Source organism: Haemaphysalis longicornis, unplaced genomic scaffold (assembly GCF_048455015.1).
Source record: "Haemaphysalis longicornis isolate Haplotype H1 unplaced genomic scaffold, Haemaphysalis longicornis Haplotype H1 scaffold_12, whole genome shotgun sequence".
Classification (NCBI taxonomy): domain Eukaryota; kingdom Metazoa; phylum Arthropoda; class Arachnida; order Ixodida; family Ixodidae; genus Haemaphysalis; species Haemaphysalis longicornis.
In genome coordinates this window covers 51,171,379-51,188,665 of record NW_027526225.1, presented here as the reverse complement: position 1 = coordinate 51,188,665, position 17,287 = coordinate 51,171,379, and positions in this window count along the sequence as shown.

The following is a 17,287-nucleotide window of genomic DNA, read 5'->3' as shown; positions in this document are numbered from 1 at the left end:
TTGGTAACTGTTGTGACTAACAATAGTGCAGTAGAAGTGTGGCAGTTTCACAATTAATTTGTAAAATTGGTTGCGAACTCAGTATTCCAACACTGAAACTATGCAAGTCATTACGTTAACTTTGTTTCAGTGGATTCAGCATCTAAAGGTCCAACGAGACGAAAGGTCCAATAGTGGATATTCCGTCTCGGTGGTCATTCAGGCTCGATTGGACTTTCCGTCTCAGAGGATCTTTCGTCTCGTTAGACATTGAGGCTCTTACTATTAAATGAATGTCTCGAGCACTCTGAAGTTACCTTGAATGCCCTCTACCGCAATATAGTTGTGGGACCTTCTGCATTTTCACATGCAATACTTTTTACACGATAATTTGAAGTGAAATGTATGCCTGGCGCCTCTGATTTACGTCATAAAATTTGAGTGCGCCTGCAACGCTATTGATGAAAGCAAGCTTACGTTAATGAGGGTGCCGAAATATGACTCCAGTTTTTTCATTCGGACCTGTTTTATCATTCGGGCAAACCATCAGGGTTTTTCTCGTCGTTTTGTTGGAGTGCACTAGTATCAGTGAAAAAAATAATTTTCCCGACCTTCATGCCATGGCAGGCACACGAGCGCTAAGCAAACAGTCACATGTTCGCCTGACACTCACCGTGTACGTGCGTGAGTGTCCGTCAACTGCTGGCAGCCCGTAAGAAGCGGTCGATGCGGATGAGGGTTGTATATTCTCAGTTCGGTCTCATCAAGGCGTCGGTTTGATGTGTCATATTTGTCATCCAGGATTTCACATATTAATCAGTTATTGAGATAAAACATCCTACTTCAATATCTTCCCTTCCGATATTTCGTCTAAATTTCGTTCCCACTTATAAAAACGACGTTATTGTGCTTCACGCTGTCACAAGAGCAAGCCCAAATACTAACTTCAAGCCTTGGAATTATCATAGTATTCACTTTTCAAAAACCGTCTTCTTTTCATCAATTCCCTTTCCTCATCTGTCCGCAGCAGTAGAAATTTGACGATGCCCTAAGCAGCATAGACTCAGCACCAGGACATGTGTTACATCGATAAATGGAACACTTCCTGAGCGTATGAAATGAAAATACGCTCAGGAAATGAAAATTTCCTGAGCGTATCGCTGCTTTGTTCGCTCTCAAACTTCACACGGAGGTCGCATTTTGTGGTCTATTTTGTTTGGCACTGGGAACAACAACAGTAGATACCTGTTTATTCTGCGAATACGTAATATCGATCTTTGACTATGGCAAAATGGCGGCCATTATGGACGGGCAAGCTGATCTTGGATCGGTGGTGCCACCTGGGATATGCAAAATGAAATGAGCGATGACAATTCACGGTGGGAAGGAGCCGAACGAGGTAGCAGAGGATCAAAAAACCTCTTTTGTCGATAGCTTAGGATGGCCACAAATAATTACATAGCAGCTAGTACAAATCATTATACTGTACTCCTGCAGTTCATTGTTGTCGATACCGGTTACCTGGTTTCAGATAAGCTGTCGTCTTCTGTGCCAGGTTACCCTACTTTCCGAAATAAGGCTTACAATTCTTTGTTCACGTTTGTTGCTTTGTTCTCGTTTTACTTCTATTACTATTCTGTGCGTAAGTGTCTATGCGTGTGACAAGGCGCCATGAGATCATTCACAGCATACGAAAAGGCATATCCTGTTCACCTGCAGTGATCGATATTATGGCGTCATGTCACAAGTACAGAATGTTCGCCGTTCGGCTGGCTTGAGAGACAGGTAAGGTGTGCCGTACATAATGTGCCTTATGAGAAAACGCTTAAGTCGAATGATGTCTGGTTCCTTCACTCCTGCCCGTTTGTGCTTGGTGCGGTGGATGAAGCTGAGTCATTGTGCGTTGAAGTTGGAGCCTGATCCGTCCTGTGGGATGGTGAGCACGAGTAGGCTCAAAGGCCAATTGCACTCAAGATTTCAACCCCCTGAAAATGTTATTTCCGCATAGTCGGCCTAAAAAGACTGCATGCATGCATAGGCAAAAAAGGACTAAAAGTTGGTCTTCTGGGGGACTACTTGACTTTGCCCCAATCATTACACCCTTCAGGAACTAAATGTGAGCGGACAAACGGTTAATCTGCCACCGGGCTGTTCAGTTGCCATACTTCCCAGGGATGGACAACTATACTTCAAACAAAGGAATGAACAAGAGAGAGCGCCAAGAGATGGTGCTCGAATGCAATTATTTATTTTCATAGCGGGTCAGATGATTTTCTGTGCACGTTAATTCTAGTAAACCATGAGCGCTTGACCCGTCGTCCTTCTTTACCGTCGTTGTCCAAGTCACGCTGCATTTTTTGAATCATTAAGGAGTGCTCCAGCTAAATCGAGAAGATAGCCCATACGTTGCTAAAAGAATCAATTGAGCAGAAGTTCGTTTTTCTGGCCTAAGAGTAATTGGCGAAATTTTGTGATTTCCTGTCCAGTCTTCACACGCCATTAATCATATGATGGTACCCTGTGCCGCAAAGAAACAGATTAGTCTTATAGATTTCCATAATCACAATCACACTTTTTTGTTTGTTTTGTGGTGGAACTATTTTTAGGAGGTTGACGAAAGCCATCCGGTACGGCACATTCATGTGCAACGCTTTATATTGACGCAAAGGTGAGGCCCGCCATGACGCAAAGGTGAGGCCCGACCTGCACAGTGGCAACGCTCATTTTATTAACGTAGCGTAACATTTGGCACAACACGCTTGAACCTACCGCTATCGGCTTAATCTTCACAACAAATGCATGTCTTGAATAAAACAGTGGGCCTTAGTATTGTTGGACCCTTCGTCTCGTTGGACATTCAGGCCAAAAGTGGTTTTTATGTAGCTTGAAATAAAATTCAAGAGAACAAAGAGCGGAATGCACATTTGGTGGACACTTCAATGCCCACAGGAGGACATATATTAAAAGGTGGGGGTAAGTGCGAAAGGGTTTAAGCGGAGGTTGTTCAGAGAACATGCCTGATTTACAGCATCCCTAAAAGGGCACTTGTAAAGTGGCCTTTTATAGTGCAGTATAATTGCTGGCTTTTTGTAAATGTGAAGTTCGAACCTGTTATTAGATACAGAACCTACTTTTTGTCGTTCCTAAAGCTAAGTTACGACGTCCTAGTAAATTGGCAGAAGTCTAGCTTTCATGCTGGAATAGAATAAGTGCATGGACGAGGGATAATGAAAACAAGCGTCCTGCTGTCACCATGGTCTCCGTACCCTTTCTTTCACCACTGCCGCTGCCATCTTTCGTCCCCGCAACGCGCAGCATGTTACGCGGGTAGCAGTTCCGTTGGGCGAAACAACCTCGGGCGCTAACCGAACGCCAAAGCGATCGTAACTGACCAGCACAACCGCGCGATGCTTGCAGCGGCTGCCTGCAACAATCGCTGCCCATGCAAGCATCGCACTTCACCGCCGAGTGCGCCGACATGAAGAGCGACAGCACAAAGTAATCGGTACATAGGACACAACACACCCTCCACTCCTCCACATCTCATTTGCGCATTTACCGCAAAATCCGAATGTGGTAAGTACGTCGAGCTCTACGCTCCGATGCACACAATCGAACCTCACTGTATTCGCCACATCACAGCACGGCGTTTGTTTGTGTGGTGATCTCTGGCACGTTGTTGCATGTCATTGCTGGTGGCAACGTGACTTGTAGGATAGGTATACTGCATAACTAGTGGTGGCAAACTTCGTCCTCGATTTTCCACGAGATGGATCGGTGTCGTCATGGTCACCGTTTCGTCGACGAGGGCTCAGCACGCCGGCTACACCCGTGAGCTCCCAGCACAGCCACGGCCGCTGGATGAAAGGCGCACTGCACAGCACACAACGCGAAGTCTAGCGTTTGCAGATCGACGCTGCACTTGGTTTAAATAACCGGCCTTGACAACGTAACACGCGGATAGCACTGACGTTTAGAGGAAGAAAATGGGGCGTCAAACAAACGCCGACGCCAACGTAGAGAAAACCCGCCCGGCACGATTTGCTTTGGGCAAAGCAAGAACGTGACGAAACGATCTTTGTCACGTGACTTTTAGTCTTGACGTCACGACCTTTTTGATCACGTGACAGGAGCGCGAGGGGGTGTCATAGAGATCGTGTGTGAAATGAGGCTCACCCCATGGCAACACAGCGAGGAGGCGCAAAATGGGGGGGAGGGGGGGGGGGGCTGATGCTTTCCTCCCCCCGCTTCTTCCCGCCGCTCCGCTGCCGGCCCCGCTAGCCCCGCGCCGCCCGCTAGGCCTCGCCGAGACCGGCGCGCCTCCATGCAGGCGTACGTACGCAGCTGGGACAGTAAGACGGCAGCAGAAATCGCACTTCAACACTTTATTCATGTTACGAAAATACGACCGAGCACAAACGCAACGTGCCGTGATAAGCACTGATGTTCGACACGGCATAGCACAAGTTGACATCGAACACGGTACACGTAGTTGTACAGCTCACGACACCGTGCTATCGTTCAGATTAAATACACGCTTTACGAACGAGTGTCTCACGTTTTGCTAACACGAAGCAAAATCACTTCTTGCTGCGCTACTTCCCTGTGCATGGGGCATATAACCGCTCTTCGGTGGTCTTCAGAACGCTGTCACGATATTTCCGCTATGCTACGACTCGCACGCGAGCCCCGCGGCTTCTCTCGCGCACCGGCGCCGCTGTTCCTCCGGCAGCTGCAGCGACCGTTACCCCGCTTTCGCGCATGCGCGCCTAAAGTCGCGCCGGGAAGAGGTAGAGTGGGAAAAACAGTGAGAAAAAGAGGAGTGTTTTGCTTGCCCCGCGCCGCTGCGACTTGGAGCGCCAAAATCAAAGAGGAACTAGCAAAAAGTCACCTCGGACTGGCCACGACCCGCGCGCAGGTCTGTCTCTTCAACCGGCTCCGAAACGGCGCAGGCGCTGTTGCCTACAGCTGCAGATGCGCATGCGCAGTGATACGCAGAATACCGCGCCGCCGCGTCCGCCCGAGAAACAAGAGGTCTCTTTTCTTTGTCATTTTGGACTGCGCAGAACTGCCCAAACCAGCTCCGTACTTCATTTGCCCATTTGCACATATTTCATTTGCCTTATGCGGGGGCAGTTCTGGACTGCCCAGGAGCTGTTAAAAACTGTTCTGGACAGGCAAACAGACCGAAGGTGTTGCACAAATCTCTGGAGCTTTTCCGCTATGCTCCCGACTGTATATTCAGGATCCCCTTCTTCGGCGCCGTATTCCGTATGGGCTGTCTCGACCCCAGACAACTTTACTTTGTAGACTGTGGTTGGGAGTGACCTTCACGAAAGCCTACTCCTTCCTCATCGGGATGGCCAGCAGCGCACACTGTGACGCCTGCGGTGCGGAAGAGACTATAGAACATGTGCTGTGTCGCTGCCCCGAATACTCGTCGGAGAGGAGCGTGCTTGCCACCGCGCTGAGCCGATTGGACAATCGACCATTTACGGTGGAAACTATTTTAAGTCATCGGTCTTCACCATCGACCTCGCAGAAGGCGACGAAAGCCCTTTTACGTTTCCTGAGTGAAACGAACTTGCTTGAAAGACTATAGTGCCCGAAACGGGACTAGAGTGCGCGCTTTCCCACTCCTATATCTTCCTCTTCTCCCCCCCTTTTTATTGCCTGAACCCCATTCCCCCAGTGCAGGGTAGCAAACCGGGCTCTACACCTGGTTGACCTCCCGGCCTTTCCGTTCTTTTTTTCTTCTGGAGCTTTCCTTTTCTTTTTTTTTATCAATATTTGTCGTCGGCATGGGCGCTACCGAGCCGAGCTCCCTTGCTCATGACCTTGGCGGCTGCTGTGGGGCTGCCAAGGCCGGGGTGGGAAGAAGGGGGGGGGGGGGGTGAAATGTGAGGCGGCGCGAAGTCGACATGGGCCTGCTATGAGCCCAAAGCCATGCACACATGGAGGAACATTACGTTGTTGGCGGATGGAACGGATGGGTGGAGATGGGTTTGAAAGGGGAAAGCAAGGGGGGGGGGGACAGGTGGCTTGGGGGGGGGGGGCCCGGCCCCCAGGGCCCCCCCCTCTGGATCCGCCACTGCGTTCAGGGTATGTTCGGAAAACAACTTATGACCAATGTTAGAATTGGTAACGTTATTACAATGCTCAGGACTCAACATTAAAGTAATGTAAAAATTTAAACATTATAATAACGTTCAGAGCATGTTCACGGCAGAACATTAATGGGATGTAAAAATGTAAACATTATTATAATGTTAGGAAGCAACCGCACAGCAACCTTTTAGGTAACACCTTTATTGCAACATTATTACAATGTTCAAGGCATAACGCTGAAGTAACTGTGGAAATTTAACGTTATTAAAATGCTTGAGGTAATACTGTCAGGTAACATAATAAATCTGAACGTAAGCATAACATTTAAGTTACAATGGCAGGGTAATTTTATGCTTGAAGCATTAGCGAAATGTTCAAACTAATTGCACAATACGGCAACTGGCTTTTACCAAAGTCCTCAGGGGTACAGGGGGTCAAAACACGCCCTCCCCCCCGAAATTTCTGGTGAGGAAGGTGGGACGAAGGAGGGAGGGGGGTCATCTAGGACGGGTATTTCGTGTAGACGTGAATCGCACGCGCCAGATAACGCTTCCAGGCTCCAGGGCGTACCGCTCGGTTCTTCTGGCTCCCTCTTCACCATTTTGACATACTAAAAGGATGAGGATATTTCGGGTTATTTCCTTATTTCACATATATGGAATTTTGCATCTCGTGCCGTCGGCGTGTCGCAACCGATTCTGCTATCTCTGGCGTATTTCCTTATTTCACATATATGGAACTTTGCATCTCGTGCCGTCGGCGTGTCGCAACCGATTCTGCTATCTCTGGCGTGTCTTCCGCGGCTAACTTCCGGCTCGTTTGAGCAGCTCTGGCAGCTTGGGCCAACAATTCCTAATAACATATTACCAGTCTTAAGCTGACAGACCACTGGAAGCCACATGCTCGTTCAGCCAGTCACGTATATAATTTTTTGCACCAAAGAGGCCACCTTTTTATCTTCTTTTCCGCGATCGACGCGTGCCTCTCTCAGCTTTTTGTTTTAATCTTTCCCGCAGCCTTCACGCAACCTCCGTTACCTCCCGTCACAGCTCCTAAAGCATGCGTTGCGCCACGGAAACTAGGTTCGATGAAGTATCACAAGCCTTGGTCGATGACTGGAGAGACAATTAAGGAGGACAGATGTATGTTTGGGCCCCTGACATTAGAAAGATCAGAGCTCTAGTCAATGTGCAGGGAGAGGCAGCTGTTTGAAATTGTTCCGAATGCGTAAATGTGCCGCGCCTCTGCTGTCCGAACTCCCATCCACTTCTTCAACTCGCGAGCCCTGGCGTAACTTATATGTTATGACCTGAAATAAGATCCCCGCTTGTTACATTGTTAAATTGTTTGAAGAGTATACACAATCACCTAGCTATCTCGAATTAGGCTTGAAATAAAGAAAAAGGATGCTCTAGGCGAATGAAACCAACTGTCTGTTCTTAGCAGACATCGTGACGTAGAGACAGAAAGGCAGTTTAGTGGGTACGCTTTACTGGTGAGGGCGGTAAGGGAGGCTAACAAACACCTCTCCCCCCCTCCCGGTATAAAATCCTGGCTATGCCAATGCTTTTAAAAATCGCAGCCACATTATTTCAGTGCTTGACTGCAGTTTGACGCCGGAGATGTGCTGAGACAACGGTTGTAAGTGTGTATGCGCGCGGGTTTATTTTGTGTTATGAGCCCAGCCGAGAGCATGTTGAGGAGGATAATTAAAGCCCCAATCGGGCACCACTTGTGGTTTTTGGCCGCTGCGAGTCCGCGCTAAACATTTCCCAGGCAAGGCGACTTTCCCCTCAGTTGCCTTTGTTCCCTCAGTTCAATCAGAATCATTGAAGGACCCTGGTTTAGTTGAAGGAATAGCTCCGTCAACAAACGGTCACCAGTCCTATTGTTGCCCACTGCCCATCACCTCGTTTTGCAAGGCGTGTTTCATGCGGGTGCGCGCGATGGGTGAGGGCTTAGGCTGCCTGGTATTTTTCTTTTCTGTCATCTGCATCGAGCGCAAGAAAGAGCGACAACACAGAGCAGCAGAAGGGGCTTTGCGTCATCGAGAAACACACTTGTTGCCGGGAAAAAACGATTTGCAAGTAAAACGCAGGCTTTTTCAAATATACACGAAAACACACTTTTGACTATTTTCAGTAAGCATCATAAAGTTAAATTTATTTTTAAAAACAGTAATAAATAAATAGGAATTGATAGTTTTATGTGTAAGTTTTACATCCCTGTCACGTTTGCACCGCAAATTCTGCGCTATTGAAGCAAAAAACAAAAATGTGAGACCTACTTCTTATCAATGCGGCGATCGAATTAACACCCATTGGATGATCTGGTAAATTTGCAACGAACTCACACGTACAGTGAAAGCCAGAGATGCCCTGCGCATGCAACGCGAAATTGCGACACCGCAGTTTTGCGTTATTTTGTTCCGTATTAGCCATATAAAGTACAACAGTATTGTTATGGTGCGTCAGCCACAGAGGAAGGATACACGAACGCCAGTGCATAGCCTGCTCGGACATGTGCTAAAATGTAGCCAAAACAAGACGCTGGGCACGCTCAGGTCGGCTCTGAGGTGTACATGTATTGAAAAGGAAGTAGACGAAGCTCTGGCGTTCTTGGTCTGTGCGGGGCCTTCTGTTCTGTATATACGCCTTGTTGGTTGATGGATTGTAGGGATTAACGCGCCGATGCAACGCAGGCGATGGAGTTGCGCAGTAGTGGAGGGCTCCGGATTAATTTTGACCACCTAGAGATCTTTAACGTGCGCCAAAATCTCGTACGGACGGGCGTTTTTGCTTTTCGCCTCCATCAGAAAAGCGGCCGCAGAGGCCGGGAATCGAACCAGCATCCTCATGCCCAGCAGCACAACACCTTAGCCACTGAGCCAACACAGCGGGTGTGAATACGCCTTGTAAATACATCTTCGTTTCAAGTCTTCCTCCCCGTAACATGTTGGTGGCGGTTGCTAACCATACATCCGTGCTCCGCCCTCGAGCCTATACGAGCGCGTAAGTTCTCACAAATGATGATACCCTACGCTCACGCTCGCGCTACAAACGGCTAGCCTCCTGGTTATAAGTTTAGTCGGGAAATAGACTGCATGATGTCGACGGGCGCAGGATCCAAGGTGAAGTCGAGCAAGCGCCGGAACCCTTGCGAGGTATTTTTATTCCCTTGCGAAGTATCAACCAAGCTGTACAGCCTTTCTTTGTAGCCGCATAGCTGTATTTCTAAAGTGGATTTCAACTTTTAACGTATACGTATATAAACTGCACTCCGCTGTCGCTCCAATTCCTCCACATAGCGCTGCGCTGGCGGGCACAATGGCTGCCTAAATATTTTGATGACTGCGGCTGCGGTCTTGGCAATTTACTGCAAAAGCTATAATGTTTGACAACTGCATTACCTTTGATGAAACTTCATAAAAATATTTATTAGACGAAATTGAAACTTTGAAAACTTTCCTTTGCGGCAGACGTAATCAATTCGTCAATTTTGATGCAAGTCTAGGTTTATGCGCCATGTAAAAGCGCGCACCACGTAGAAATACAGAGTTACCCGTAAAGTTAAACCTGGATGTAGCGAAGATGATAAAACTTAATTTTTCCTTACATGCAGGTCTTCATCATATGCAAGTTTCGATTTAGGGCACGCGTAAATGAAGCAGAAGCTAAATCAAAATACTTGACATCAGGGATCATGAACTCTCCCTTCAGGAATTTATTTCACAGTGAAAAAATACGCTATTTGCGGCGTCTGCTTTCCCACGAAGTTCAGTACACGGCAGTCCAAAGAATCAAGGTCATTTACCCCTGTATTCGCTAGCGTAACTTAAGTATCAATTTTGCCTTTTGACATTCTTCGCTGCCTTAACCAGTTTCAAGGAGCAAACGTATGCTGAAAGGGCGCCTTTTCGCGAACTTGATGTTATTTAATTGGTCCACTCAAACTATTTGAGAAGGTGCTAGCTGGGCTACTGTACCGGACGACAACGTTGATCCTACTTGCCGGCGGAGACGGCACCTGAAATTGCTAGCTTGTCTTGAAAAGACAAAGCTTTTCGCTTTCTAGTAGCAGAACTCATCACCAACGAACCTACACCTCAGAAAGCAGTGGAGACGCGCGACTATACACACCGACTGCTGGGCCTAGCACCTAACCGACACCACACTCACATTGGAAACGTACGGTAGTTTGCAGTGCGGGCAATGTTCTCTAAATTAGTGCATATCTCCAGCCAATTCTTCAGAAAAAGTGCAAAAAACAATGGCTCGTCAGCGTATAAATTCGTTACAACAAGTAGTAACCGTTGCCATGCCTTCGTTATATAAAGATCAGGTCGAAAACGCATCGTTTTCAGTGGGGTTGTCAATGGGGATTTGAAAAACGTTGTTAAATCCAGGAATTCGTCACCGGTTGGCCGAGCGAAAAGCCCTGGACGCACGGCGCGTGCGTGAAACCGGTCTTCTTCTGTGTCAAAACGGTTACTTGAAAATCGGGAAAAGCGAACGGTTCTAGAGAAGAAAACAGTATACCTTTGTCTCATAAATCACGTATCGGTATACATTTAAGCAGCGGCGTAGCTAAGGGGGGAGGGGGCAGGGGAGTACAAATGCCCCGGTCGCGCGCCGACCGAGTCTGCCCAACTTGTTCCCTAGGGGGAAAAGTGGCAGCGGGGCTATCTTTCAGTAGCAGGGCGACGCAGCTGCAGAAGTCACTGTTGCAGATAGTTCTAGTTAAAGTTTATTGGTACGGCATTGTAACACAAGGATAGCTGTGCGGAAGGCGAGGACGAAGAGAGGGGACACACACGAGGTGCCGCCGCCCCCCCGCATCCCCCGCCAAAGTGCCCCGGAAGTGTCCCCCCCTCTTCGTTCTCGCCTTCCGCACAGCTATCCTTGTGTTACAATGCCGCCGTTCAAGCAGCTAAACTGTGCTCCTTGTCGGGAGTGCCGTGCACGTGTTTGAATACTTAGGTTCGCCCGGATGAAGGAGTTCGGGATGCAGCAAGAGATGATGTCCAGTTTGCCTGCGTGCGTGCTGTTCGCATGTGTTCTCGTTTGTATACCAGCAGCGGCGAGAGGGGGGGGGGGGGGGTTAACATTTGCGCTCTTATATTTGGATTAGCCCTTTGCAGGTATTCTTACAAGGGGAAGTGTACAACGTGCGGGGAATTGTAGAGATTGTTGTCAAGTACGAGTCGGAGGCGGAGTGCACGGAGGGTCAAAGTGGTAAAGCCAGTCACCAGGTACCTTGAAGACATATTTGAAGTTTTCCAAGTTATGGCAAATAACGACAAAGAAACGGGTGAAACGGGAAGTGATCGCACACTAGCTATTGCACCAGCGGATGATTTTTTTTTTATTTTGCTGGGCTTTTGGAACAAGATACTGGTTCGAATAAATCGTGTTTAAAGGCCGCAAGACTCAAAAATGAACTTTTACGAGGCTGCTTTAGACATGAACGCTTTTAGAGAACAGTTTTATGACGAAAGGGAAACGCTGGCGAGTAAGTCACTCTATGAAGCGCTTGGTCTCTGTGAGCCGTGGGATGTCAATGTTGAAAAGCGTTCGCGAGACGAAAAAAAGAAAAAAAAACAGATAGCTGGTGAAAATTCGAAAGGAGAAGCGTGAGCGGCTAAGCAAAAAATACAGAGGGTCATCAAATCCACACTCGACCGTCTTCATCCTGAAATCGACGAGAGATTTACTCGCCTGCAGGACACCGATGCCAGGTTTGGCTTTCTCCTGGACATAAACAAGTTCTGCTACAGTGACGACAAGAACGAACTAAAACAAATTGTTACACATTTGGCGAGTTTTATCGTCCCGACGGTAGCGCGCAGGACCTCTGTGAAGAGACTTTAGATTCTGTTTTCACGGCGCGTTGACCGGAGATTATCAAAACCTGAAGAACTTCTGAAATTTATCACACAGTATGGCCGGGATGACAACGTATTTTCCAGGTTTCGCGTCGCGATTAAGATAAAGTTAGCCATTTCCGTTTCCATATCGCTGGCTGTGAAAAATCCTTCAGCAAGCTAAAATTAATACTTTCCTATTTGTGGGCCACAAGGACCCACGACAGACTTTTTTATGTTGCTCTGCTGAGTGTGGAAAAAAGAAGAAACTGTAAAAACAAACTTTCATGACAATATAGAATAGTTTTCTTTATCGAAAGCAAGAAAAGTGCTGCTCTAGTTTTTAGGGAGCGCTGTAGTGTATAGTATTTTTCATATTTGTGTTATTAATATCCAACTGATCTAATTAAAGCGTTTCAAACTCAAAGAATGCGTTTCTCGGCAACTTGTTCACGATGAATATCAGCCCTGCCATCACAAGAGGCAATGATATGCTACCAGGAGACAACAGTGATTGGAGGAAGGAGTTTTTGAATGCATCATTAGCCTCGATAACAAAATGTGGGCACAGTATGCAGATTTGAAGTATGCCTTAAATATTCTGAGCAATCCGCTTAACGGTAAGGCAGCAAAACATGATGACAACTGTGTACATGCGTACTTGGTCGTTTTCTTCTGTGTGTTTGTACATAATTTATGCGCGTCGCCTCATTCGTGTCATGCGAGGCCACAACAGCTGACCAGCAAGCTCCATTTCTTCTTTCAGTATTTTTTTCTACGCAGTGTCTAGAGTTACCTCCGAGGGATCCCGAAATTGAAAACAAAAGTTTTTTTTCCTACGGAATTTTAGCCAGTGTCTACAGTTACGTCCGACGGAACCCAAAATTTCCAGTAAAAGTCACGTTCGACATAACTTCAACCGAATGCTTTGAGTTACGTCCGGCCTGGAATTCACAGTAAAAAAAAAACTAGAGTGCAAAATACGAAAATAAAACGAGCACGTCGGCCGTACGGAACACTACGTGGGCGAACCGGGATATCCCAAAGGAGCAGAGGATGCCGCACCTGGCAGTCGGCGCCCGATAAAAAGGAAGGGCCGGGCGGCAGTGTCGTACCGTTACCTCCGAGACAGGAAGGTCGTACACCGCCCTCTCAAACAGGAACGAAAGCTCGTTCCTCGTTTCTTACAAAGTTTGAAACGAGTTCCCGTTGCAAGTTCGTTGCGAAACGAACGCGTTACCGTTACATTTCCAACACTGAAGCTTGTCGCTACATTAACGTTACATTTGATTTTTCTTAAATAAAATATAGTGTCGGATAATCCTGAGCAAATGGAATGACATAAAGACTTTATTGAATGCCTGCAACAAACACAGTGTGTTCACTGCGCCCGGAAGTAGCCAATCGTCGTTCCCGACGTCACCCCTACTCGGACCACCCCTGGCTACTCGCTACGGGGTTGGGCGCCGCTGCCCCGTAAGGGAAGGCGTCGCCCTGCAACTTTAGGTCCGGTGCTGCTTTTCCAGGGCCGCCAGGACCTGCTGGACGGCTGATAGTTAGGTGTCATTCTGCGCACTGCTTTTCGGATACACGGCGGTAGATCGGCCCTGGTTGCCGCCTCGTTCGGTCGCACTTCACAGTCCCACAGCAAGTGGGCGGTCGTGGCCCTAGCATTGTCACACAACACACACGTGTCGTCTGTATAGAGTTCTGGCTGTACGTGTTCCATGACGACTGGGGTCATCACTGAATTCGTCTGCAGCTGTCTGAACGTGGACGCTTCCTGCCTGGTTATAGCTAGGAGTACGGCAGTGGCAGCACCCTCCTGTTGTTTCTGTAATATCGTAGAGTAAGCTATTACAGGCCGAGGTTGAGCAGTTTTGCATGGACCCGGATGGGACGTGCTGCGCAAGCGCGAGGGGCATTGGACTGGATTGGGTTGGATTTGGATTGGATTGGATTAAATCCAATCCAATTGGAGTACGGGTGTGTAGAGAATTGTATGCACATTCGCCGCTCTACGCATTCCAGAGGAGTGACGTCATAGCCGCGGCAGACGCACTGACCCCGGGGCGTGCTTAGCTGGGCGCCTCCGTTGCGCAGTAGCCAAGTCTGACGGTGCGCCGGAGCCGCTTGATAGCCGTTTCGCGTGGCTCCTGGAGAGCCGTGCTGCGCATGCGCGAGGAGCAATGACTGGACTGGACTGTATTGGATTGTATTAAACTAGATTAGACTGGAAATCGTTTTAGCAGCTGTAAGCATGACAATCAGCTAATCCTAGACAACCAGGAAACCTAAGAATAACCAGCTGAACCTTAGCTACGTATATCCTGGCACAGCCGAGCTAAGCAACTGCTAATTTTTTGGTGATACCTTGAAAGGTAGCGTACCTGTCCTTCGTCTCGGTCCACCACTCTGCAGACGGGTCCACTGCTGCCGCGCGGCCAGCTAATCTTCGCGCGACTGCGCTCGCCGTCTCGTTGTGGTTGGTGGCGAGTTCCGATACCTCGTTCCCCGCGTGGGCGAGTAAACACTTGATTGTCACCTTGCGTCCGCCGATGTTCGCACGCTCGAGCACCCGCACTAGTGCACTGCGCGGCCACGGGCAGGCTGAAAAGCCCGAGCTCGGCCCTGACCGCGGGCCGGGCTCGGGGCGGCTAGCACGCAGCTTCTCGGGCCCGGGCCGATCTCGGGCTTGAACCAAAATTTGTTCCGACCGGCCCGGACAGACCCTAAGGCCCGGCAATCCTATGTCGCAAATTCTAAATTGTTGACAAAAAAAAAGTTTTCTTCAAACTCTCAGGTTATGTGAAAAACAAAGAAAAAGTGAAGAGCAAATTCACTACGGCGCGATTAAAAGATGTGAAAAAAAAACAAAGATATTGCGCTCCGAAAGCCTTCACGTCAATCAACTTCTGGGCCCCACCAGCATACTGGGAGAGAGCGGGCCAGAAAACGACAGCACTCTGTGCCACAGAGCAGAACATGATTGTGTTTTCCTTTTGCTTTTTAAACTAAAACAAACAGACCAAACGTGACCTTTCACTGTGTGCAGAGTTTACAGGTTCCATTTTCGAAGCAGGGGCCATAATTTTTCGGGTAAGAATTATTTTAAAGCCATGATTAAAGGTAAGAAAGAACCGAAGTGCAGATAAAATAATGCTGCCAACACATAACAGAGGGAAAGACAAAAATGAAGTTCTGAAATCGGGCGCATCGTCTGCTCAAATTTCAGCAAGGAATGCAACAACGAAAGGCGCAATATCTGATGAAGATTTGCAATAAAAAAAAACTATCCAATTGCTAGGTATAATTTAAGGTACCCCTGGTCTGCCATGATTTCAAAGACTGGCAATCAAAGCTCCACGACTACCGAAAGTACAGCTTATAAGTGAGGATATTTAGGTTTTACAAAGTTCTGTACAAGTTTAAAGGAAAATTAAATCTGACGTAGTTGTATTCGCTTTGTGCTTGCACTTTTTAAGGTAACAGAAAATTTCTTCGAGTTCATGCTTACAGCCTGTCGGACTAGGGATAATATTAAACAACAGCCTGGCGTGCTCAGGCTTATTTTTTGAATTCTGCCGGGCTCGGGCTCAGAATTTAAAAATTCGTCGGGCTCGGGCCGGGCAGGCTCGGGCTCACATTTAAAAAAAATTAAAGCCGTTCCACTCAACGTGAAAGCTGTCGTAAATGCAGAGCAGTGATTCGCCATAACGGCCTGTGGCACCGTTATCCGCTTACTGCTACTACCCATCACGCTCTTCGCCTCCCTGTCTCACTTCTCTCTTGATGAATTGAACGGAGGTTTGTCCAAAGCAGGTTCAAATTTCCCGCCTTCGCAGTGCTCGCGCCGCCTGCCTGGAACGAACAGCGCGAGCGGTTCTCGCACGTGCCGGCACCTTACGGCGCAGTCCACAACGCGTTGTTTTTTGGCGGTCCCATCTCCCCGCGAGGGGGACTCGAGTAAATGCGTCGCATAGGCGGTGGGTGTATTGCGTTAACGTTTAGTGTTTGGGGAGTTGGTGGTAGTGAATGCGTTGTATCAGCAGCTTCTTGACGTAGTTTGAATGAGTCAAGGATATAAGGCGCGTTCGTAGCCTCCCATTCCGTGTCAACTTTGTAGCGCAGTGGGTAGAGCACCATGTACATTGCATTCCACCCGCAGGGTCGAGGGATCGAAACCAGGCGCCGGATAGTATTTTTTTTATATAGTGTAGGGGAAGGGGTGCGGACAACGACGGTGCGGACTACGACGGACGTCAACGCGGGTGACATCGTTAGTTACTGAAATGCTCTACATTTAAAATTTGTCCCCGAGCCGAGTCTCCATCGAGCCGGGTCCTAGGAATTGCGGCCCGTGCAGTGCTCTAACCCGCACTGCTTCACAGCACAGCCAACCCTTGGCGAAATTGCGCGCCTCACTCTTTTAGTCGCACAAGCACCGTCTGTCCTCTCTGCGTCCGTGATGGCCAGGGCGATGGCCAGCCCTTCCGCCCGCTGCGCGTCTCTCGTGACGATGCTTGCTGCGTTCACCGTGACTCCCATCTTCTTGTCTAACGCCACCGCCGCGAAGCACCGGCGGTCGCCGTACTCGGCGGCGTCGACGAATCTGGTGGCCGGAACGTTCAGGTGATGTTCCGACCCAGCCTTCGCCCTGTCCGCCTTGTGGGTCGGATCCGTGTTCTTGGGTAAGGGGTACACTCGGACGGCGTTTCGGACTGCCGCTGGGACGTCGCGCTCTTCCTGCTCCGAGGCTCCGAGGGTCGGACGCCGTCTCCATTCCGAGCCGGGCGAGAATGGCCCTCCCCGTTCTCGAACCCTTGAGCCGCTCTATCTGGCCGACCCGCTGGTTCTCCGTGATCTCCTCCAGCATGTTGTTATGGTCCCTAGAAATATTTATTCCCAGCTCGAAGAGATTCTCCGTGCTCGCGCTGTCCGAAATGAAGTGAGCAATTTAAAACTCCCATCGAACTGCGCATATTATACAAATATAAACACCGTCGGAAGCAGATTATCTGGCGATAAAAAGAACCAAACCAAACGCTCCCACACGAATTTTTTAAAGGAAGCACCCGACATACTCCAGATATGTCAAACGGCAACTTCCTATGCGGCAGGCCGGCATACCGGCATGGGGGAAGGAAACTACAGGAAGGACCGTGACGGGGCAACCTTGAAGCCCACCCAGCTCCCTATTAATGAAGGCTGCATGAACCTCCTGTCCAGATCTTCTGAGAATTTCTCTGCCCGTTCTGGTTTTGAGGAGGCGTTCTTTCTGGGCATCTAATAGCGTAGTCTTGATTTCCCTGAAGGTGTTGTGTACGCCAAGCTTCA